General features: G+C 37.3%; 1 long non-coding RNA gene across 1 annotated transcript; it reads left to right on the plus strand.

The window, feature by feature from the left end:
- Positions 1 to 2593: 2593 nt before the first annotated feature.
- On the plus strand, positions 2594 to 4122 carry LOC118230431. Its single transcript, XR_004765846.1, has 2 exons — positions 2594 to 2859; positions 3563 to 4122. It is a non-coding gene; the product is annotated as an uncharacterized LOC118230431 (long non-coding RNA).
- The last annotated feature ends 4949 nt before the right edge of the window (positions 4123 to 9071 follow it).

The following is a 9071-nucleotide window of genomic DNA, read 5'->3' on the forward strand; positions in this document are numbered from 1 at the left end:
ATGTTTTATTTTTCCCATGATTGTTGATGTCATTGTAAAAGCATGACTTTGCTTTACTATCTCAACAACAGCAGTGTCAGTGATTACAATGATAATCACTGACACTGCTGTTGTTGAGATAGTAAAGCAAAGTCATGCTTTTACAATGACATCAATAATAATGCAGTTACACAAAGACCTAGTTGAGTCACTAAGGACACGGGGTGGGGGGGGGGGGGGGGGGGGGGGTCACGCCTGGTGACCATTGCGGTAAAGGTAATTGTGTCTGTTTTTTATCGTCTGCAAAAAACTTTTTTTCCAAAACATGATCAGCATAGCCGTTCATATTTCCATAAATGTAACAGTTTTCAGATTTTTATTCATGCAAACAATTAACGTAATTAGACAACATGTACAAACTGAACAGTCGCCACAAATTCAAAAATTGGAATTAAAGTAGAGAGGAAGGAAAAGTGGCAGCGGCAGCCTATAGTGGCCGCCTGGAGGAACCATAACAAGCAACATGCCCATGACAAGCCTATTCTTTAGGAAACCAATTCACTTGGATTTCTGACAGTAAGTTTGTTCCAGGTCACAGGGAGCACACAGCCATGGAACAACATGACCCCAGTGTTGATTTTCACATTTTCATAAATAACACTGCCTCTGAAAATTCATGGGGTTTGTTAATCAAGCTGTGTGTGTTCCCGTAAAAGTGGACGTTTTGGCAGAAATGACCCTTTAGCAGTACATAGTGCTGAGCGATTAGTGTTATTTTGAATTTGTTTCGATTCTTAGTTTTGGAAATAATCACGGTTTTCAGTTTAGATTTCAGGCATTGTAAATTACATTTTATTTTAATTTGTTGTCTTGATAATATATCTCCCTTTCCATACACTATTGGCTCTGGAAGTAAAAAGATTTTCTATTTGGCAGGTGAACTTTACCAGCCTACTGGTTTCAGCTTTCCTCACGAGACAAGTTAGCAAGTGTTGACAAAATCATTAGACTATTTTCAAGGCAGATATAACATTCTGCTGAGTAAAAACTATCAGTTTGTTAGAAGTGCTGTTAGGGAATATATATGTGGTGTTGGATACAGTCGCACAGTCGGCCTACATATACCTCTTCTGTCCAGCTCTATCGTTCGTGTTCTGTGAGTACAAGGTTCTGTGTGTCTGAACTGTCATATCACTTGCATGTATGCATTTAAGTTATTGCGATGCTTATTTCTGTGCAAACTGCATTGAGTATAGCTGCCTTTTTAAACTACAACTTAAAAAGTGACCGCACCAAGCTTGGAGAAAAACACCATTTATCCACTGAATTAAGACAATTCAAATAATCGAACTGAACTGATGTAATAATTATTTAAACAACAAAAAATAAAAAAATAAAAACACCAAAATGTCAGTTAATTGCTCAACACAAGCAATACAGCATGGGCTGTACTCAAGCTGCACATTTCTCACCTGAAAAAAAAATACTGATATGGACACATATAATGGATGGATAAAGAACATAAACAGTCATAATATCAAAAAGTAATACCGTTGTCATCAACAAAGCCAGGGGCAAAAAAATTTCTAATAGTGTAAATGTTTTTCATTCATATACCTAATTTACCTCACCACTACTAACAAATACATCTGCAGTCTCACTAATTGTCCTACAGTTTATTTCTTGTGATGACTGCTCATTCAAGAGCTTACCTTAACCTTACACTTGATGAAGGATATTTAAAATATTGCCTGATACAATCACACCCAAGTCTATTCATAAACTCGAGAATTATGGGACAATTGTCCCATAATTAAGGGCCTACACTGTATATGGATGTGTAGTGTTCAAGAAGCTTGCATATGTACTGAATTCCCTTTGTTGAGAATATATACACTGCCTGGCCAAAAAAAAAAAAACGTCGCCATTTGGATTTTTTTGGACAGTGCCCACTGTACAAGCCTCTGGAGTCAGTGTTATGATCTGGGGTTGCTTCAATTGGTCAGGCCTAAGCTCAGCAACATTATGCGGCAGATGAGTACTGAATGACCAGGTTATCCCATCAATTGATTTTTTCTTCCCTGATGGCACGGGCATATTCCAGGACGACAATGCCAAGATTCATCGGGGTCAAATTGTGAAAGAGTGGTTCTGGGAGCATGAGGAATCATTTTCACATATGAATTGGCCACCACAGAGTCCTGACCTTAACCCCATTGAAAGTCTTTGGGATGTGCTGGTGAAGACTTTAAAGAGTGGTTCGATTCTCCCATCATCAATACAAGATAATGCAATTCTGGACGGAAGTAAATGTTGTGACGTTGCATAAGGTTGTCGAAACAATGTGTAACCCAGGGTTCCAAGACACAAATTGAATAGATAGTGAAACAAAGAAAATTTGTAAATAACTAGTAGCAAGTAAATAAGTAAATTATCATTCAAAGTAGAGACCAAAGAAAAAAATTTTTAATAAGGAAAAATACATTTTCTTTATGTGCAGAAAGATAAGTTGATAGAAGGATTAGACAACCAATTCGGATAACGATACTTGTTGTAAATTTGTTGATTGGTCAGTCAGATGACAAGCCCGCCCTAACTTCCTCTGGTCAGATGGCTTGAGCGACAACAGACATGCGAAAATTTCTCTGAACAGATTAAGCTAATTTGAAGTGAATTACAAGTGAATTTAGGATACAATTGCAGATATTTTATTGAGGAGTGACAGTAACTGGAAAAGAAACAGATTTATAAAGAAATGACGAAGATTTGCAACGTTCTTCTATCGCCCTGGGCGACAACCGCGTGAAAGAAAATTTTCTGCATTCGCCATTAAGATCGTTGAAAACCGAACTTTGAACAACTTTGAACATATTTCCCTTGGTGAGTCCCCATTCTAAGACAATTTAACCTATCTCACTGCCGTAGTATCAGTTAGCTTTGGTGTGTTCAGAAACGATAACGTTAAATGTAGTCGTAATACAAAAAGATCCGAAAATGAAGGTTGCTAAGTAGCTAGCTTCATGTGATTTAAAGCTCTGGTAGTAGCAGCTAGCTACGTTGGGTAGCTATAGCAACTCGCGGCTAAGCAGGCAAATGTGTATAATTGATGTGTGGGGTAGGCCGGGCTAACAGCAGGGCTGTTTCCTGCTTTGTGACTGTGGTGGTAGACGAACCAGGCAGTTTGTCACATAGCAAGCTGGAAATATATTGATGCGGGGACAATGTGATGTAACGTTAGCTAGAAGAAGGGCATTTGAAAATTCTCCGGTTGTGTTTTGAAAGTGTATCTCCTGTGTAATCGAATATCGAAGCCACATCGGCGTACTCTTTGTTTAACGTTACTTAAAACGAGTGTATGTCGTGGTACCTTTTATTAGAAAGCTAACATAACTAACTAGCTTCCAGTTAATCAGAATCTAGATATGCTGACAGAATGAGAACAGATTGACAATTGATATGTTTATTTAACAGAGTGAATGGAAGGTTACAAGTGTTATACAATTTAGATGTTCACCGTGTATACTATGTCTTAATAATCTGAATGTACAGACTACTGATGAGTCTTTTGGCTTTGTGTTACAAGGCCGGTTTTTTTTTTTGGTGTGTTTTTTTTTTTTGTTGGATTTGAACTGCTGTGCTGGATCCTGGATTCGTCCGCCCCTGCTTGCCTTCCCTGGAGAGCTACAGCGGCGCGCGGACTGGCGAGCCACCCATGTGATCGACCTGCAATTTTAAAGAGAAGGAAAGAGTTCAATTGTGCCTTCTGCAATGGTCGTCGGACAAGTGTTTGAATTCTACAAACTGGAACTCAAGCAACAAGTGGTCCAACAACCACACAGACTAAACTGATTTGCAGTTAGTGTTTTAGAAAAGTGGTTTGGTGTTATAGTGTGATAAGTTTCCTTTGCATAGGTACTTTCAATAGTACTACATAAGGGTTTTTGGTTTCAAAATAAAACTATTGGTTTCAAAATAAAAGTCCTGGTTCCAAAATAAAAGTCCTAAAGTCTAATTAGTGACAAATTATACTAGAACCAAATAACTAATAATAGGGATTAACCAAAACACATCAAAGAAATACTAAAAGTATGGTTAAGGTATAAAAATGGGAAAATAGTCAAAAATTAGTGGAACCAGAGAAAATATAAATACAGATACAATGTAAAAGGTCTTGGGACCAACTTGTATTTTTTTCCTTTTCCCATTTTGTATATATGTGTACTGTTGTTGTTTAATGCTTTCTACTTTGTAATAAAAACAAAGGGTACAGAGAACCAAAAAGGAAAATTTAAATAAAAAAAAAAAAATCATTCTCTTACCTTTGAAATACAGATCCTGCTTCCGTGTGCTTCATTCTTGATGTGCAAGCCGCCTCTCCCTCTCGAGTCGAATCTGTTGTCTTCTGATCTGGTCCATACTTACCTGATTTTATCCATTCTAGTAACGGTGTTAGTATTGAAACACTTGTTACAAATGCCACGACGAATGCGCGCTGTAATCAAAGCTAAAGGCGGTCCAACAAAATATTAGAGTGTGCGACTTTTATTTTGGCCAGACAGTGTATATTTTGTATAGAATATCCACAGAGAATGCCAGCAGATTAATTTAATCTCTAAATAATCTCTGCCCTGCAAAAACACCCCCAAGCTCTATGGTATCCTGCAGGAATGGGAATGTCCTTTTGCAAAGAGCTGTGCATTTATATTTTTCAGTCCAATTGCCTGGACATAGTCTGCCCCAGACCAGGTTAGCCGTGCAGCGCAAGTTACCATGGTGGTATACCTCAATTTTAAGTGAGTCGGCTTTGTGACACGGAAAACCCAGGGTTAGAGATTACAGTAAATTATCTTACTAACCCATAAGCTCACTTCGTAGTACACCCCTCTGGTACCAGCTAACTTGCTAACTTGAAAACGAAACACTCAACCCACTGGCAGTTTTCTTGGAATAGTGATATCACTTCCGCTGTTTGTTAAAAACTGTTTAAAAATCAGAGCATTATCTCTCTCCCGCCTCACCACACCCCAGCACTTTAACACACAACATCAGAAAGTCTCCACAATTTAGTAAAACACAAAATCTAAAGAACAATATTGAAAAATTGTTCTTTCATACTAAAATTACAAATTTGGATTTTTTTTTTGTATGAAAAGTCACAGAAGCAGAAAATTAATGCATTAAAAACCTCCAAGGTTATTGAAGGAAGAACATACAATCAGAGCTTCAACATTGGAGCCTTACACCAGGAACATAACAGCTTGACTTTTTGGATTGACATGCACGTACCATCCATTTGCATTTGATCACACAATCTCATCGGATTGCTCCTCTTGCCATGAGCTGGGGCAGGTATTTACCACCCTCAGGAAGGAGCTTGTCAATCAGTTGCCATGCCAACCCAAGATGCAGCAGGCGTGACACAGACTCAGGATATCTTCATTTGTTTATATTCTCTGACACCTGCTCTCCAGGTCTTGAAGCACACTCAGAGCATGCACAACATGAGGGACCAATCAGGAGCGATTTAGAGGCCTGAACATGGATCAGACTTACGTTTCATCAATACCTCAGGGACACTACTCTAAACAACTTTCACCTGAGGTTTCTGAATACAGACATCTAAACTGCTACTCTTTGACAATTCTCTCCAGACAAACTCAACTTTTATACTACTACTACTACTATTACTAATAATAATAATAATAATAATAATAATAATAGATTTTTACTAATGTATCGGTAAAGTTGCTTCCATATTTTTTATCAGTTTAGATACGTTTTGTCAGTTTTTATAAATTCAAAATTTCTAACTAATGAGGCTTCATTCCATGCTCTTAACTGCAGAGTTTCTCAAAGCAATCCTGGGAGACTCTTGTGGCTCAAGAAGGCTTTATATTTCCAATACAAATAGATCCATTAATCCAGCACTTTTCAGGGCTGGTGTAGCACAGTTCTTTCTGTTTAACCTCTTCCCAGAATTCCAAGTTATAACTTTGTTAATGACATTTGAAACTCCTACCCAAATACTGTACATTTATTGCAGCTTGTAAAAAAGTTTCATAAAACTTTTTTTGGTTTGAAAAATAGTTGTGCCATTAGGCTTTCAGAAAATACACTTCGAAACTTCGTATGGCGGTGTTTAATTTTGTCAAGTTAACTTGATGGACTTTGGCTTTTCAGTGCTTCTTGGTAGTGTTTTGGCTTTCTGAGTTTTGCGTTCTCCAGTTCACCCAGCTGATGGCATATCGTCCTTTTAGTTTAGTATGTTTATGACAAAGGGGTTTTGTACTTTATTGTACAGTTATATGTCAAAACGCCTTTAATCAGATTACTTTTGTTGACTGACAGCTGAAGAGGCCTATCAAAACTGGTGATTTAAATCTTGGGCCCACCCTCACATTCAGGCCTGGCCTGCTCCCATTGTGTTTTAAATTTGTCTGTCAATTTTTCAAACCAATAGACAAGACTAATCTTAAAAAACAAGCTATTATACATGGCATCCAGGCTTTGCTTACGCCCTTATATGTTGGTGTAATGACTACTCTGCCTTTTTTATTTTTGTTTTTTTCTTCCTTTCTTTTTGAAATTTTATTTTTTGCAACATGATCACTGAAATATTAAATAGATACAACAACAACATAAATGTGTGGGATACTCTTCTAATAAAGAAATAAATAAAAAATGGAATAAATGTTTTTCCATTTTATTCTAGAATGCAGGATCTTTTTGTTAGGGGTGGAGGGAGATGACATTATTTGTAATGTATTTATCTGTATTTGTTCAACCAACAAAATTATTAGTATTTGTATTCGAATAAGAACTGGAAATGGGCATGGTGCAAACCTGGAAATGGGTGGGGTTTAACACTGTATTAAATGCCAAAAATATCCGATTTTTATTATTTTATTTTTTATTAATTTTATTATTACATTATAATCACTGCCACTGCCATTGTTGATATGATCACCGTTTTTTTCATTTTATAAACAGAGCCCAAATATTTAGGAAAATCATGGAAGGATGAGGATATAGCATTTATGGCATTGGAGTAGTTTCAATTTTAAAGTCCACAAAGCCCCATGGTGTTGCTCTGGCCTATCCAATGTAAAGGAAAATTTACACTTGCTGTCTCTCAGCAGATGTGTGTGTGTATCTGATTTAGAAACTTGGTGCTGACTTCTGAGTGAATGGCATCAAAGAGGTGGGAAGAAAAGATCAGAATCTGAATGATATTCATCATTAATTCAGGAGGAGAAAACATTCAGAGAGAATTCGAGTGTTGCCGAATATGGTTTTTGTATTCAGCACCATACCTAGTATTTTTTTGGATTTACATTCGCTAAGGAGTTGAATAAGATATTGAGATCTACATAGAATAGTCTAAAATTTGGTTTGGAGCCACTTGTTCTTTATTTTTTAATGTGGAATTTACCAAGAAGGCATACAAGTCTAATGGTGTTATCCAATGATGGTGTGCCTGTATTACAGTTCAGAAACAAGACCACTAATTCCATAGTTTCAAAAATCCTGCAGAATGCACTAACAAGAAGTAGATATATATTGTTCCAAAAGTGAAGAGAGTAGATACATCTAATGAATGAATGAACCAGAGTTTCTTTTTCTATATTACAAAATGAGCAATTTGATGAAATTTCTAAATTTGGTTATTAAAGTTACAATCTCGAAGATTTCTGTTTCGTTCTCTTTGGCGGTACCAATGGCGAAAAGCAGTAATTGCAGGTGTGTTTTTGGACCTCACTTCCCAGAGATCCAACCGGATCCAACCAGTGTCGTCTGTGTGACATCAGTCAGTTGGCACCTGGGCCATGCCGACTATAACACTTACTATTTACTGAATAAAAAATGGTTGTTATAAAAGTAACGTTATGTACACACTCATTCATTGTCTAACATTAGGCTAACTTAAGCTGCCTTTACACTGCCGAGCTAGGTTAAAATGCTGTAGCAGACCTGGGGTAGAATTAGTGATGATCAATTTCCACAGACGTTCTTTATCCATCTTTTGCCCGGTATGAACATCTTTACACTGCAGAGAAGAATTTGCGGGATTCGCTGCAGCTCGTACAATTATGTATCTCGTGCACACTAAACAGTCTTTTTCGTGAATGATTGTTGTGTGATATTTTTGAAACAACTGCCTTGCAAAATGTTACCGCTGGTGTTTCTGGCTAGCCAACTGTTCGAGAATAAAGCTGAGCTGGGTGTTAATTTAGCAATCAGAACAAGAATAATAAAACAAAAACAAAGGAGATTTCATCAAAAAAGGGCAAGACTGAAGGACCATATGAGGAAGCGTAATAAAATAATAACGCTAATCCATACTGCTGTATTATTTTATTTAGTTTTATCCGGTTTGACATCTTTACACTGAAATCAGACCTGGCTCTGCTCCACCTATACCCCTGGTTAATGCTCTGTGTAAAGACAGCTTTATTCCGATCATTATAATATATTGATGAACTTGATGGCAATGTAAATAACGGTAATGTTAAGGCCAATTCAGATCAATGATTCGCAACGAGACAAAATGTTTTTAGAATGCTGCAGAGAAAATTGCAGCGGTGTGAACTGGTTAGTTGCAGAGCGTCTGAAGCCGTTGCCTGGGGTCTCAAAAGACCCACCTTGTCAAAACGCCAAGTGCAGTTAGAACGTTTGCAATCAGACGTCTTGGAATTTTGCAAGTTGCATCCAGTCTCGTTGCGAATCATTGATCTGAACTGACCTTAAGTTAGCTACATTGCAACAAGGTAGCATTGCATTCAAGAGACGTTTTGCGAGAAACGGTACCAGTTGGTAGCATTAGCTAGCGTTTTTTCTAATTGTTAGCTGACATTAAATTGTGTTAATTACATTAGCTAGCTAGCTAACGCAACGTTACCTGATATGAGAGATGGATACTGTGCGCAACGTTGTCTAAACTAATGTTGCCTTTCTTGACATGGTCCGGTAACTAGCGTTAGCTATGCAAATAGCTAGGCTATGTAATTTAGTAACGTTACACTGTCATCAAATGTAATACGAAATCTACATCAACAAATAATATGACCTCTCATGTTACACAAAAACGTTTT

Source organism: Anguilla anguilla, chromosome 6, assembly GCF_013347855.1.
Source record: "Anguilla anguilla isolate fAngAng1 chromosome 6, fAngAng1.pri, whole genome shotgun sequence".
In the NCBI taxonomy this organism is placed as follows: Eukaryota; Metazoa; Chordata; class Actinopteri; order Anguilliformes; family Anguillidae; genus Anguilla; species Anguilla anguilla.